Source organism: Coptis chinensis, chromosome 9 (assembly GCF_015680905.1).
Source record: "Coptis chinensis isolate HL-2020 chromosome 9, ASM1568090v1, whole genome shotgun sequence".
Taxonomy (NCBI): Eukaryota; Viridiplantae; Streptophyta; class Magnoliopsida; order Ranunculales; family Ranunculaceae; genus Coptis; species Coptis chinensis.
The window spans coordinates 10842262-10857719 of record NC_141464.1 but is presented as its reverse complement, the minus strand read 5'-3'; the positions used below and the strand labels follow the sequence as shown (position 1 = coordinate 10857719).

General features: G+C 35.8%; 1 long non-coding RNA gene across 1 annotated transcript; it reads right to left on the bottom strand.

Annotated features, from left to right (window-relative positions):
• Nucleotides 1–12435: 12435 nt before the first annotated feature.
• LOC147474735 (uncharacterized) lies at nt 12436–15241 on the bottom strand. Its single transcript, XR_015208747.1, has 3 exons — nt 14810–15241; nt 13543–14706; nt 12436–12671 (listed from the first exon to the last, which is right to left on the bottom strand). It is a non-coding gene; the product is annotated as an uncharacterized LOC147474735 (long non-coding RNA).
• Nucleotides 15242–15458: the final 217 nt, after the last annotated feature.

Sequence of the window (15458 nt, the reverse complement as noted above, 5' to 3'; positions counted from 1 at the left end):
CGAAAAGAAAAGAAAGGAAATACCCATCAAAAGCCAAAACTCCAAAAAACATCAAAGGAGTCAAAAATCTAATCTCCCAAAAGTTCAAAATCAAAAGAAGTCGATATCGAAAAAAACAAAAGCAAAGTTAGAACTTCCAAAAATCAAAATCATATGGAGTCACAAAGCCAAAGGGCTAAAAAATGAATCACAATTTGGAAGTAAAGAACAAAACGAGGTTCTTTTCTAGTTACAAGTATCACGAAGACCCAACTTTTCAACTTATCAGATTTTGTTTTTCCTTCTTTTTTCCTTCTAAACCATTACCCTAGCCCCGTAACTCCTAATAAAGGACTTCTAGCTCGATTAGGAATAAAATGGTGTGATAGTAAATGACAAGTGTGATCAGGGCTCGGTTTCCTTTGGACGTCATTCGTGTATGTGAGGAATATAAATGTTCATTGCATTTGAGAGAACGAAACTTAAGTGAATCTATCAGAGAGTTTGTGTTTAACACATCCCTGTGAGAACCCACCTTAAGACGCTCTCCAAAAGTTTCAGAAACGACTTTGTTTTTGCATTTCAATGCTCATGTTTGCGCATTTAATTTTAGATGATTTAATTACTGCACATATGTTATTCTAAATTCAAATGAGCTTGTCCTTATTCCCAGTTAATGAGATGTATAGACTTCTGAGAATAAATAAGGAGACAAGACCCTTTTGCACTAGATAAAGAAGTTTGTGAGTACCTTCTCTGGAAAACTCTCACGAGGCTTAAGCTCGTCCACTAAGGAATTCCTAATGGTTTAAGGTCTTGTTGCATATGGTCAATGCAATCGTACTCTACGAAACTTGATTAGTATAATAAATCACACATCTGTTATCTTAGTTTTCTCTCTCATCCTTGCTTGAAGACAAAAAAAAAAAAATGATATTTGGGGGTGGTTGATCAGCTCCCAAATGTGTGTTTTATTATCTTTACATTACTGCATTACAACTTATAGCTTTTATTATCTTTTTCAGGTTATAGGCCATTTCAGACCACTTATCATAAAAGCTAAATTTTAGCGCCAAAAGGAGCGTTATTAAAGATTATTATGAAGACTCAAGATACTATGAAAAGTGCTGAAAAAATCAAAGTCAAAGTCAAAGGTCAAGGACTCAAAACCAGAGGACTGAAAGTCATGTCCTTAACTCAGGAGACTGGAGATAGATGGCCTTACTACAAAAGAAGACTTGCTTAAAAACCTAGTTTGGTTAAGAAGATATTGAAAAAGCAAAAGCATAAAGGAAAAACAAAAAGCAACATAGTGAGGTGTCTTGATTGTAGAGGGAGAAGGAAAATCAGTCTTTGGTAAAAGGTGTAATATAAAAGCCAAAAAGTAGGAAGAGAGACGACACCTAGACTTAATCTATGCTCATGTAGGAGTAGAGTAGATTTTAATATCAAGTTGATAAGAACCCAAAATTATAGTTTTAACTCCTTAATAATATTACATTTAGACCAATTATGTGATTAATAAATAAGAATTAGTACTATTTACGTGTTTTTGTGTATTTCAGGCATTGGAGTCAAATATGTAAAGAAATATGTCACTTTTGCAAGAGAAAGGAGCAAAGGTTGGTTGCTAAGAAGTTCTATTGTTAAAACCCAAGTTTCAAGGAGAAAAAGCTTTGTTAAAGCTCAGTCAAAGCTGAAAAGTCAAAGTTAACGCGGGCAGAAATAGCTCACAAAAGTTAACAGAACTTGCATAGGCCGTATTTTTGGACTCAGACCTCGGAATTGAGCCCACCTAATGTCAAAACGACCGGCTTGGAAAGAGATTTCTAATGGTCCAGGTCTTGATCCAAGCAGAGGAGTAAAAGTGGACGAAAAGGCAGTTGCAGTAATTTCTAGCAGAGAAACCCTTTTTGGACTTAAGTAATTAGGTTTTGGTCTTGAATTAATGGCCCAAAACATGGATCCAAAGCCCATGCATGAAATTGTAGACCTAGCCCTCTCCTATATAAAGAGGACTAAGGTATAACTCTTAAGACGTAGTTAATTATTCAATACTTAGTTTTTAATATAGTTTTTAATTCTTAGACTCTCTTCCATTAGATTAATAAAGCCAAGTTATTGTTATTATGATGTCTTCTTCTTATTCATCTATTAATGATAGTCTAATGAATCAGAGCTAAACCTCCATTAGATGGGTTTGATGAAGCTTTGATGAAGACTTGATGTGTTAGTTAGAATTATTGCTTATTCAAAAGTTTCACTCTAGAGATTACTTTATTCACCATGAGAATGGGTTAAACTTCCGCTCATGCTAATTATTATATGGTTAGAGATGCCGTGAATAGTTAGAGATCAAATACTTAATCTTTATTGGTTAGGATTGCAATAATCTACACTAACATATTAGGAATCAATCAAGGTGAAATCAAATCCCCCTAATCCTTTCTCCATACTCAAATCTTAGTATTTAATTGCTATAGTATAAGTTAGAACATCTTAATTAGTTCAAATCACCATATTAGTCTGATTAAACCATTACTCTCATTGATATTGTTAGAATTGTTAAAACTAGTGAAACTTTACGTCTAAACAACTAGGAGTGGAACGAAATCTTTACTCCACTTATTATAAGATAATCGAGAGTAGAAACTTTGATCATTAAGTAGAAATTCAAATGTTTTACTTATTCCTAGCATAATTATTTAAGATTATGTAAAATAGATGTTTTTATTATTATCAAATGACATCGTCGCCATCTTAGTTCTATTTAGATTCATTTCCCTTCGTAATTCTACCAAAATCCCATTTCACCCACCCACCCGAATGTTTGGTTCTAACTGTGTTTGTTTTGTTCAGACATTTTTTTTTTCCGAAAGAATACCTTAAGCGTGCACGCGCCTAAGTACTCCATTTTGGAAGCGCGCCCGCCCTCCGGTTACTGGATTTTTTTTTTTCAAAAGAATACCTTGAGCGCGCCCGCACTCTTATAAGCCTGTTTCCAAGCGCGCCCGCACCCCTTATGAAGAAAGCCCGATTTTCAAAGGTTAATTCAAACTCTCATTTTGTTACAGTTATTCAGTGTTTCCAACTTTTTAAATACACTGAGATTGCGTATACAAGACGTTATTCATACGCGTAGCAAGGAGACATTCAGGTACTCCTTCTTCCACTCCTCGCCTCTTCTGTCAGAGGAGTTTTAATTCTAGCATATTAGGTTATTGTTTGACTGTTGTTCATGTTTCTTTAATATTGGACTTAGCCTTGCATGAGATTAAGGTCCGGTAAGAAAAAACTGTCTAACGTGATCTATCGTAAACGTCAATGCACACGCCTATCTAGAATACCACACACTACACTGGCATCAATGGCTGACGAAACAGAGACTCCTCTCTTTGATTTTTACAAAGCCCTCAACGATAACCCTAAGTCATGCATCGTTCTTGCAGACCTAGTGGGGGATTTTCGAATTCCCCCAAATATATTTAATTTGTTACCAGTTTTTCATGGGTTAGACCATGAGAAGCCTTATCAACATATGCGTAGGATAGAACAAGTTCTTACCACATTCTATCATCCTACCGTAGCTTTAGAACAAATTAAATTGAGGGTGTTTCCTTTCACCCTAGCCGATAAAGCGACATCTTGGTTAACTGCCCAAGCGCCTAATTCTGTGGACTCATGGGCCAAACTTGGTCTATTGTTCATGGAACAGTTTTACCCACCACTGAAGACAGATGAAATGCTTTACAAGATTCATTTCTTCCGCCAGAATCCTCATGAATCCTTTTCAGAGGCCTGGAATCATTTCACTAATCTTCTCATAGAGTGTCCACATCATAACCTTGCAAAAGACACACTTGTTCGTGCCTTTTTCAAGGGGCTATTACATCATCATAAAGAGGTTCTTGATATAATGAATGAGGGTAGTTTCCTTAGTAAAAGAGCCACAGAGGCTTATAGATTTTTATAAGATCAAACCAAGCATAATAATAACTGGGGGGTAATGATATCCCCCGCTCTGCTAATGCTTCTTCAACAGTTAAGGCTGCCAGTATGTTTGAGGTTAAATCTGATCCTGAGCTTAGAACTCTAATCGAATCCCTCACAAAAAAGGTAGAAGCCATTTCTATTCAACAAAAGCCTACTCCTGTCATGAACATCAACTCTATTCCATGTAATTTCTATTTGAGTTATGAGCATCCCGACTCTTATTGTCCTCTCATCTATGAACAACCCCCCGCACAGCCAGATAATGTTTACTCCGTTAATAGCCTTGCTATTCCTAACGCCCCTTGGAGACAAAATCCCAACTTCAGTTGGCGAAATAATCAACAAGTTACACCTCCGGGGTATAATAATCAAAACGTTAGGCCAACAAACAATTACAACTAAGCTCCACCACGACAAGAACAAGGACAAGGTAATTATAATAATTATAATAATAATAATTATATTGTTAACAGAGGTATCGTTCCGGTTAATAATAACTATCACAACCCACCCATTAATAATCAACGTGAGATAGTTTCTGTCACACCACCTGTGACCACTACACATCCACAACCGGATCGTTTCTAGGCCTTCATGCAAACTCAACAACAGATTTTACAATCCATACAACAATCATTACAGCAGTTAACCCAAGAGAAAGTACAACTAAAAAGTGTGTTTCCAGGTTAAGCTATACCTAATCCTAAAATGCCAAACACAGCCTTTAAAGTAACCGGTAATACTAGTAATGAAAATTTAAACGTAGGTGAGTTAAATACCATCACCACTCTATATTTTAGCAAAGTGGTTGATAACTCCGTAACTATGCCCGTTGTTACATCACCAGTGGTCATTACCAATGAAAACTTACTAGATACCAACATAGAAACTGAAGATCCTACACTTGTACAGGTACCAGTTAAGCCACAACCCAAGAAAAAAATGGTCAAGGTTAAACATCCTGTTGATCCATATGCTAAATATAGAGAGAAACCACCGTTTCCCTAGAGACTAGCCATGTTAAACAAGGATACTAATTTTGACGAGATTAGGGAAGTTTTAAAAAATCTAATGATAAACCTACCTTTTTTTGAAGCTATTAAAAAGTTACCACAACATGCTAAGTTTCTAAAAGAGTTGTGTACAAATATTCCAAAAGACGCCTTTTTAACTGAACAGTTTCCCACTTTATTTGAACATAATGGAATCGTTAAGTACAAGGACCCTGGTCGTCTTACTGTACAATGCACCTTAGGGGATACCCATATGGCAACTTCTCTATTAGACTTGGGGGCGAGTGTTAACTTACTCCCATATTATCTATATAAACAAATAGGTCTACAAGAGATGCAACCAACTAAAATGATGTTGCAATTAGCTGATCGTTCTATTAAGTATCCTAAGGGTGTGGTTGAAAATATGCTGGTTAAAGTTTAAGATTTTTACTATCCAGCTGACTTCGTTATCCTTGACACAGAAGTCGCTAACGACTCTGTTCCTATCATCTTAGGGTGTCCCTTCTTGGCAACTGCCAATGTGCTCATAAACTGCCGTAATGGTTCAATGTCCATGTCCTTTGGCCATCTTTCTGTTAAGGTAAATGTTTTTAAAATGATGCAACAGTTACCAGATACGAATATCGATGGAGAAGTTAGCATGATCGAGAGCTTAGCTCAAGATTTTTTCAACAACATGTTTCCAGAGAATCAGATGCATCAATTCCTTTCCTTCAAAAGTTCAGATTCGATGATGATTCCTATGTAGAGGAAGTCAACGCCCTTTTCGAGTCTACTACTATCTTAGATCCTTCTGTAGCTCCATCTTCCGAGTTTGAAGACCTCTTATCTAAAGAAGTCTTCACTACTCAAGACGAGGACCCTCTAGAAGCCTTTCTACCCATTCCTCCTACCCCTGTGCTTAAACCTCTTCCTACTGAGTTGAAGTATATTCAACTTGATCCGGATGGTAGTCATCCGGTGATCATATCTTCTTAGTTGTCTGCTGATGAAGAGGCACGTTTGATTAGGGTGATTCAAGAACATTGTTCCATGATTGATTGGTCCCTAGATGACATTAAGGGGATTGACCCTAATGTATGCACGCATCGCATACATTTGGAGGATAATGCAAAGACTTCACGCGAACCTTAGCATCGCTTGAACCCTACCATGAAAGAGGTGATCAGGGAAGAAGTCTTACGGCTACTCGATGTGGGTATCATATATCCCATCTCCGATAGCGAATGGGTCAGCCCCATTCACGTAGTTCCTAAAAAATCGGGGGTTACCATTGTGTGTAATGTTGCGGGTGAATATGTTTCCACACGGGTTCCTATAAAATGGAGGATTTGTATTAACTACATACGCTTAAACGCCATAACACGAAAGGATCACTTTCCTTTACCCTTTATAGATCAGATGCTCAAATGTCTAGCTGGTCATGCTTATTATTGTTTTTTAGATGGATACTCTGGCTATTTTCAGATCATTATCGATCCTGATGACCAAGACAAGACTACCTTCACATGTCTTTTTGGAACATATGCCTATAAACGAATGCCTTTCGGCCTTTGTAATGCTCCTGGTACCTTCCAGCGGTGTATGCTTCACATCTTTAGTGACATGGTGGAGTGCTTCATGAAAGTTTTCATGGATGATTTTTCTATCTATGGAGACTCTTTCAGTGACTGCATGTCTAACTTGTCTAAGGTGTTGACACGATGTGAGGAGAAGAATCTGGTTTTAAATTGGGAAAAATGTCATTTTATGATTAAAAAGGGAATAGTGCTAGGTCATGTTGTATCTAGTGACGGCATAGAAGTAGATAATGCCAAATTAGATAAAATACCGTCTCTACCTATACCACGGACTGTCCGTGATGTTAGAGCCTTTTTAGGCCATGCAGGTATCTATAGGCATTTTATCAAGAAATTTTCAAAATTAGCTAGGCCTTTAACTAATTTGCTTTTAAAAGATGCCATCTTTGATTTCAATTATGACTACAAACAGGTTTTTGAAACTTTAAAAGCCGCTTTAACATCTGCACCGATTATAGAGCCTCCCGATTGGTCTAAACCTTTCGAACTTATGTGTGACACTAGCGATTATGTTGTTTGTGCTGTGTTAGGCCAAAGACTAGATGATAAGTTGACTGTTATTTATTATGCTAGTAAAACTTTAAATGATGCTCAACGAAATCATACTACTACGAAAAAGAAATTTTTAGCTGTGGTTTATGCTTTAGATAAGTTCTGTCCTTATTTGGTTGGTACAAAGACCTTAGTCTACACGGACCATGTAGCTCTTAGGTACCTTCTCGCCAAGAAGGATGCTAAACAGAGGTTGATCTGATGGATTCTTCTCCTACAAGAGTTCACCTTAGAAATTAAGGATATACGAGGGTCAACAATGTAGTTGCCGACCACTTATCTAGATTAACAAATTACAGTTGTTTGAGCATCTTTATTCTATTTTTTCTGCACCTTGGTATCCCGACATTGTGAATTATTTAGCTTCTGATATTATTCATGATGTTTGGTCAAGAAATAAACGTAAAAAGTTTTTAGCCAGAGTTAAGCTATACTACTGGGATGAGCCCTACCTTTTTAAGTATTGTGAGGATCAGATTATTCATTATTGTATTCTCCAGTGGGAGTATAATGAGGATCTATCCTTCTGCCATGACAAAGACTGTGATGGCCATTTTAGTGGTATGAAAACGGCAACTAAAGTTCTTCAATGTGGTTTTTATTGGATTACCATTTTTAAGGATGCCCAAGTTCATTGCAAGACATGTGTTCGTTGCCAACAACTTGGGTGTATTACTAAACGTAATATGATGCCTTTAAATCCCATTATAGTAGTAGAAATTTTTGATGTATTGGGGCATTGATTTCATGGCCTAGGTCCTTTTCCTGTTTCCCACGGGTTTATTTATATTCTTGTTGTCATGGAGTACGTTTTCAAATGGATAGAGGCAATGGCTTGACGTAGCAATGACCATAAGACAGTTGTGTTTTTTGTTAAGGAATACATTTTCTGTCGGTTTGGTATTCCTAAAGGCATCATTAGTGATGGCGGAACACATTTTTGCAACACATTTTTATTTAGTTAAAAAGTATGGAGTCACCCATAAGGTGGCAACTCCTTATCATCCACAAACTAGTGGCCAAGTAGAAGTCTCTAATAGGGAAATTAAAAAAATATTAGAAACGACAGTAAATCCTTATCGGAAAGATTGGTCTAAGCGTCTAACTGATGCGTTATGGGCATATCAGATAACTTTTAAAACTCCTATAGGTATGTCTCCCTTTAGACTTGTGTTTGGAAAACCTTGTCACTTGCATGTTGAATTGGAGCACCATGCTATGTGGGCTATAAAAAACCGGAACTTCAATTTTGATGAGGCAGGTGTCAAGCACAAATTGCAATTAAATGAACATGAAGAAATCTGTAGCGATTCTTATGATCTCGCAAAGGATTATAAAGCTAACATGAAACGTGTTCATGATAAACAAATTTTGCATAAAGAGTTTGTAGTTGGTCAAAAGGTTTAGCTTTACAACTCCCATTTGCATATTTTCCCAAGGAAATTAAAAACCCGTTGGTCTGGTCCTTTTCTGGTTACTGAAGTCACCCCTTACGGGGAAATCACCTTGGTAAATCCCAAGGACAACAGTATCTTTCAAGTTAATTAATGGCCAACGGTTAAAACATTTTCACGAGTTAATGTCCCCAGATGTGGAGAATGTCCTTTTACAGGACCCTGTCTATGAGGACTAACCTTTAATGTTTGGTGTATTTCCTTTCATTTCCATATATTGGTAAGTACACCATTAAGGTATTTGGGCCCTCCCTTTGGAGTGTGTGGCTGAAAACATCGGATCCTAAGTTCACGTTTAACGTAATTCACACTTTTCACTCTTGCATGTTTTCTCAGTTTTTGAGTCATATTTCTCTATGGAGTGATTTACGTCTTTATTGTTTTATTGTTTTCCTTTATATTAAAACTTATTCATAAAAAATAAAAAAAATATTAAAACCATATAAATAATAATCTAGCAAGTCTCGGGAATCTGACTTTAAAAGACCCACGTTTAAAACAAATTTTCTAAACCTTGTTTTCAAAAATTTGTTTTGGGGTGGGGTGTTTGGTCTTTCCATTCTTGATCTCTCAACTTTCTATTCTTGTTGTTTATGCCATTTAGTCGTGTTTTGATTCGGGTTGACACTATCAATGAATTTAGATTTCTTTTGATCATATAACTTATGTCATTCACGCACTTTGAGGTGTTTTCCATCTTCTTATATGTCAACTATGGTTAGATTTGAGTTTTTTTTTATAGATCATTGGATTGTACTCTCTTTGCTGATCGTTTTTATAACTCATTTGCAAAAATCGGACCGTTAACGAATCGGGGAATTCAGTTTTAAGATATACGATGCATGGGACAGGATGGGTATTATTTATATTGTTTTGGGCTTAGGCCCAAATGCTTAAACCCTACGTGGTCACATGACTCGCACGTGACTCCTAAAAAAAAAAAAAAAAAGAGAAAAACTCTTCGTGAGTTCTTTCTTCTCCACGCCTCCATCAACCCAAAACAAAGAAAATCTTACCGCGCCTATCTCCACACAAACCCAATCCAGATTTCAATTGAGTGCTTAATTTACTCTTCCCCACCTTCCATTCACCACAAATTCCCTATCCAAAACTCAATGGCTCCTCAACTCCCAAAGATTCTTCCAGAACAAGTTTTTACTTTTCAATAATTTTCACCCTTTTTTTGTCACGAAATACGTACTAGGAGGTGGGAAGGGTTATGGTATTCGATGGATGATTTTTATCACACTGATTTGGTGTATATTTTCTATAAGAAGAAGGAGAAGGAAGGTTGTCGGATTTTTGTGAAAGTGAATGGTAGTAGGAGGGAGTTGACAATAGCAGTGTTGTCTGAGATTACTGGCATTAAGGAAAGAGACCTCATACTCACAATGCAGGAATCTCAGTTTGGTGGAATCGGTCCTTTGATGACAGAAACTGTATTGGAAGGACAGTACAATGCTGGCTTGCATTGTGTTCAACAGACGTCTCTGAGAAGGAACCAATTGGATGTGGCTCAGTGGGTTGGTAGGAATGTTATTGCCACCACTAAAGTAAGTGACATCAATGCGAATTATCTGCACGTTCTGTGGATCCTTCAGAAGAAGAGATATGAGTTTTGCATCCTCGACTTTTTGATAAGTGAGATTAGATCAGTTGGTATATATAACGCACCCTTCCTTACATTGATTACGAAGATTATGATGTATTGGGGATGTGTTCCGAAGATTGATAGGGTTATGTTGAAGTTGCATGAAAATGCACGTATTTATAAGGAATGTATTCAGAAGGAGTGGAATTTGCCTGAGGTTTTGGCTGCTGAGATGGAATCGGATGAGGAAGAGGAGGAAGATACAGCCTGTTTTGATATAGGAGCTTTGGAAAGGGCTACTACGGATGTAGCTTGTGTCTCCTTACTTCATCGTGGCCTGTGAACTCTCCATAACTACTATGAGGCTATTCAAACTAAGCAAAGTCTCTTTCAAACGTAACCAAGAAAACCTTCAGAACAATATTCAGTTGCTAGGTAATAGTCACCAGGATCTCCAAGCTAACATGCAGACTCTCATCCAGCGTGATAATGAGCGTTGGGAAGCCATGAATGCACTATGGAGCAACAACGAAAATTTCAAGTAGAAGTTCTACGATGCTTGCCACCTCTTGAAGGTTCTTCTTCTGATGACTCTAGAAGGCATGAGCGTCGTCGACGCAGGACGGATGACTCTGGCCCATCCTTATCTCATGGCTAGTTTTATTGTATTATTGTTGTATTAAGACTATTTTCCCTGTTTTTAGTAGATTTTGATTACGAGTTGTTTAGTTAAGTAGTTAATATTGGATTATGTAATTGGTTGTTATTTGAATTTCAAGTTAATTAAATTTTTGTTCAAGCATGCTATCTATTTTTCATGAATCCCACCTTACCGATTTGTTTGGGGGTGACATTATTTGTTTAGCATTGTATTTTACCCTATCCACCTGTTTTGGAAGTTAATATTGTAAGGTTGTGAGAATATGGTTTATGTGAACATGTTGCTAAATATGGTATAGCTAGAATTAGCTACTCGTGGTTTGTGCAACCTCAAGGATTAGAAACCGGTTGATTGCTATTTTAATTCCAGCCAAAAAGCTATTGGTTTGATTTTGGATTCCGCATCTGGTCTGTTTCTATTTTGGATTTAGAAATTTTCTTTTTCCATCATCTTGCCTTAACAATTTGGGCAACTTGTGGAACTTAGATTAAGAAACTAGTCCTCTATAAATACATGGTTCACTCTCAACTTAACACCACACCTCTCACTTTACGCCTCTCACTTTTACTTTTCCTTTCACTTCAGAGCACTTCCAACACACGGAGCGCGCACACCCTCTATTTGGCCTTACTAAAGAGCGCGCCCGTGCCCAAGGTACTGGAACTCAGACTCAAGCTTGAGCGCGCCCACGCCTTTCTATAGGCTATCCAGAGCGCGAACTAATTCTACCCTATTTTCAATAACCCAAAAAATCCAGCACACCCAAATAACCCCTCATTCTAATCTAAATAACAAATAATTGCACACAACTACTAAAAAAAAAATGCTAACTTCGAATCTAATATAATTACCATAACCACCAGAAGAATTGAGTTTAGCTTGAACAATCATATTCGGGTACTAATCATCCAAACAAACATTAAATAGATTGCCCAGGACCAAGCCAACTGTTAAATATATTGCCCCAACTAAATCATCAACTAATTGGCCGAGTCAAAATCGACTTGACGAGTAAGAAAAATAATTAGTTTTAGTAATTGAAACAATGAAACAATGAAACAAAACAAGCTTATAATCACTACTAAAAAAAAGGCTTTTTTATGATAGCTTTTAGCTGTCATGAAATACTATCATGACACTTTCTGATTAAAAAACGAGCCGTCATTACTGGGAGTGTCATAAAAAGTCAACCAAAATCGTCATTAAAATTATGATGGTTTATAGAAAAGCGTCTTAAAAGTTTCTCCCATTTTGACATATATTAGTTTTTAAAACGTCATAGCAAGTAAATATTATTATGACACCTCATATGTAACCGTCATAAATTATAGTTATAACCGTCAAGAAATGCCCATTGACTACTGTAGAACCGTCATTTTATGGAAGAAAAATACGTTAATAAATAGTTTACACTATGACATTTCTTCTAAAACCGTCATCTAATTTTTATTTTTTTTAAAAAAATATTATATTATTTATATTATTATTATATTTTTCCTACAAAAAATACTGTATAATAACCTACTGCATAATAACCTGTAATTCAATTCCTAACCTGTAAACTTATTTTACCAATAAAACAACTATAAAATTCTCAAAAATAAAACTAGAACATCCACAGTAACTTCAACCCCATATATTTTCAAACCATTCGAAAATACTTATTCCTTACATCAATTTATTCAACAAGAAAAAATAACAAGTTATTATCCTTTATCCAACATCATTGAAAAATGCTAGATATATTTATTTGATAACACATTCAACCAAACTAAAAATCATTCTAATCAACTCCATCATCAACAAATTAAGTATTATCCATCGATTGATCGAACGTTATCAAACCTAAGAAACAAAATAAAGAAAAATTATTAGTAAATTTGCTACCAAAAGCTCAAGCCACTGACCAAAAGCAGGCTATTTTATATATGGCATGAGAGGAACAATGCAATATGATGGGACCTAGTTCTCACAACGGAAGAAAAAATAAATGAAAATACCTACAATGCAAATGTACTATGGTTCAAGATATACACTACTACATTTATATATAGTACATATATAAATGAAAATACCTACAATACAAATGGATTGTGGTTCAAGATATACACTACTACATTTATATAGAGTACATATAAAAATGAAAATACCTACAATACAAATGGACTGTGGTTCAAGATATACTCTACTACATTTATATATAGTATATGGTTGTCAGAGAGGTGAAAACAAAAAAAGACCCACAAATGCAAGGGTCATAACATTAATCTTGACTAAAGCCATCTCATACCTCAAAGAAAACAAAAGAAAAACAAAATACTTTTTTCACAATACATACACATACATTTGGCTTGGGAGATCAAGATCCCTTGATACAAAGGTATGGCATTCAAATTTTCAGCAGGACTAGAAAATAACTATCACATCTCTTTTCTTAATATTGAAAATAGATTCATAGTTTGGATTTTTTTATTAGTGAAGTATAAGACACATTGAACGGTGTGAAAAACATTTAAATATGGGACAACTTAAACAATACTAGTGTAGAAAGGGAATGAGGAAATAGTGCATGCATATATAAAATCTTGTGTGACTGCTAGTCGACTCAGAACCAGAGTTGAATCCTATGTTACCCTTATTGCGTAGTCCAGAATACAACCAAGTTGAATACCTAATGATGCATACAGAAAACAAATACGAAGTTTGAAGTACGAACAATACAGCAAATGATTGGGGTTTCTGGCAACCAGCTGACCTCGAAACAAAGAAGCTGTAAAGATAAACAAAGGAATTTGTCAGAGCAAGAAAAAACTAGAAAATCTTCTCACCAACATATTTTTCACTACTAAAAGAAGCATATAGAAAGTGCATGTATAACTAAAACGAGATGATACTTACAAATTCAGCTCGCCTTCCGCTAGCTCACAAAATTTTGAATAAGACTTCTACAATGATATGATTGTAACATGTATAAACAACTAGATGGTTCGACAACATTTCATTGCTTAATGCTTACAAAGTTACATCAATATAAAATGAGAGTGTATTGGCAAATATTGTATTAACTTTAAACCGATCTGTGGCAGCTTCCCGCTTCAAAAGCTAAAACCTACATTAAGCAGAAACCATTGTATAAGTGCCTTGGACTTGCCAAGAAAAGAAACCACAAGTAAAAGACAAGTGGGGCAGTGAGAACAAATAACTAACTCGAGTATCACTTTTTAATAATGCGGCTTTAACTGAACTCATTCCACCACCAAATCTGCTCATAAACAGTTGAATCAAGATCTATCCTAACAACACAACCATTTAGTCGATAAGGCAGAGCATACATACCCTAGGATGATCTTGTTCCTTTCAGAAGCAATATACGTGAGTAAGATTGATGCACCACTGAACAAAAGACGCCCTTTAAGTATAAACCAGCATCAATGAAGAGTTAACACTTACTGCCATGGCGGAAAAATGTCTTATCACCAATGGGTACTAATTTCAATAGGATGCAGAAAAAATAATGAAAAACATTAAGCAATTAAATGAAAGAAAAAACCACATAGCATCTCAATATCTTTAAGGGAGCATCCAACTTGCTGCCAAAAATTGGGAACTTCCATGAGTTGCCTAGGACCTTTCTGAAAGTCAGACGACCAAATATGCCAACAAAGAGAGGAGATATATGAAGCTAGTCACTTAAAAACTTGGCTAAGACTTACTAAACCATGGAAGCAGTCCTTGTTTTAGGGCCGACATCTAACACATACATCCCCAACCCATTCTTAAAAAACATGATATGTAAAAATGTGTAGAAGATAGAGCTTACAAGAATGCCGGATTTGGTTGTTCAAAATTTTTTGTTTCACATTACTTCATGAACGAGTTCCTGAATTTCATTACAAAATAAGAAAAAATAATTAAAAAAGAAACAAACAAAAAAAGTATCTGTAAATGTATGTGAACTGCAGTACAAGAATTAAATCTCCAACCCAGTAAGTGTTGCACCGCAAGATTAGTTAATCCCCCAAAAAACCAGAGATAAGTCGTAATGCTATAGAAAAGTTGGGTCCTTCTGTAGAAACAATATTTTAAGTTTAAATCATATATTAACATGCATGTTTATACATCTAATATCTAAAAAGGGCCAAGACCATTTCTTTTGGACACGCTTGCTAATACAAATATAGATCAACAATCAACAATCTAGCCACCACAGTGATTTACATAGCAACTAATAGTTTTAGACCTTAAATGTAAACCTTGTATTTAATTCGAATCAACCCTTCACATGGTTCGCTCTTATATAGATCCATCAATACAACAAAGTAGAAGGTATTAAAAAGAATCACCTGACCAAAAAAGATATAACCAGGAATCAATATAATTAAGAAGAAAAACTATATAGGTTTGTGAAAAGTTGGGAAAACACAAGCGAAATGGTGTGGCCGCACATCACAAACACCAAACCCTTCCATAAGAAAAAAAAAAGTAATTAATGAGATCATATCACAATTTTAATAGTATGTTCCAAGTTGAACTAAATGAAAATAATATGGAGCCTATAAGGTTTCAAGTGCAAAAGCAAACAACACTAAGTGTGTATTACTTAAATTTGAAATAAACACTAATGTGGTCCAC